Source organism: Arachis stenosperma, chromosome 7 (genome assembly GCF_014773155.1).
Source record: "Arachis stenosperma cultivar V10309 chromosome 7, arast.V10309.gnm1.PFL2, whole genome shotgun sequence".
In the NCBI taxonomy this organism is placed as follows: Eukaryota; Viridiplantae; Streptophyta; class Magnoliopsida; order Fabales; family Fabaceae; genus Arachis; species Arachis stenosperma.
In genome coordinates, this window is record NC_080383.1 from 57,751,980 (window position 1) to 57,752,847 (window position 868).

Here is an 868-nt window from a genome sequence, read left to right on the forward strand (position 1 = left end):
GCTGAGAAGATGATGGAAAAGGCTTGCTATTGCTAAACCTGTTTCTTCCACCATTATTGTTGTTGAAACCTTGTTGAGGTCTCTGTTGATCCTTCCATGAAAGATTTGGATGATTTCTCCATGAAGGATTATAGGTGTTTCCATAGGGTTCTCCCATGTAATTCACCTCTTCCATTGAAGGGTTCTCAGGATCATAAGCTTCTTCTTCAGATGAAGCATCCTTAGTACTGCTTGGTGCATTTTGCATTCCAGACAGACTTTGAGAAATCAAATTGACTTGCTGAGTCAATATTTTGTTCTGAGCCAGAATGGCATTCAGAGTATCAATCTCAAGAACTCCTTTCTTCTGATTTGTTCCATTGCTCACAGGATTCCTTTCAGAAGTGTACATGAATTGGTTATTTGCAACCATTTCAATCAGCTCTTGAGCTTCTGTAGGCGTCTTCTTCAGATGAAGAGATCCTCCAGCAGAGCTATTCAAAGACATCTTGGATAGTTCAGAGAGACCATCATAGAAAATACCTATGATGCTCCATTCAGAAAGCATATCAGAGGGACACTTTCTGATCAATTGTTTGTATCTTTCCCAAGCTTCATAGAGGGATTCTCCTTCCTTCTGTCTGAAGGTTTGGACTTCCACTCTAAGCTTACTCAATTTTTGAGGTGGAAAGAACTTTGCCAAGAAGGCATTGACTAGCTTTTCCCAAGAGTTCAGGCTGTCTTTAGGTTGTAAGTCCAACCATATTCTAGCTCTGTCTCTTACAGCAAAAGGGAATAGCATAAGTCTGTAGACCTCAGGGTCAACCCCATTAGTCTTGACAGTGTCACAGATTTGCAAGAATTCAGCTAAGAACTGATGAGGATCTTC

The 868-nt window shown here is 40.7% G+C and overlaps 1 non-coding gene across 1 annotated transcript; it reads left to right on the forward strand.

The window, feature by feature from the left end:
* The first annotated feature begins 541 nt into the window (after nt 1-541).
* Nucleotides 542-649, forward strand: LOC130942519 (small nucleolar RNA R71). Its single transcript, XR_009071086.1, has one exon. It is a non-coding gene; the product is annotated as a small nucleolar RNA R71 (small nucleolar RNA).
* Nucleotides 650-868: the final 219 nt, after the last annotated feature.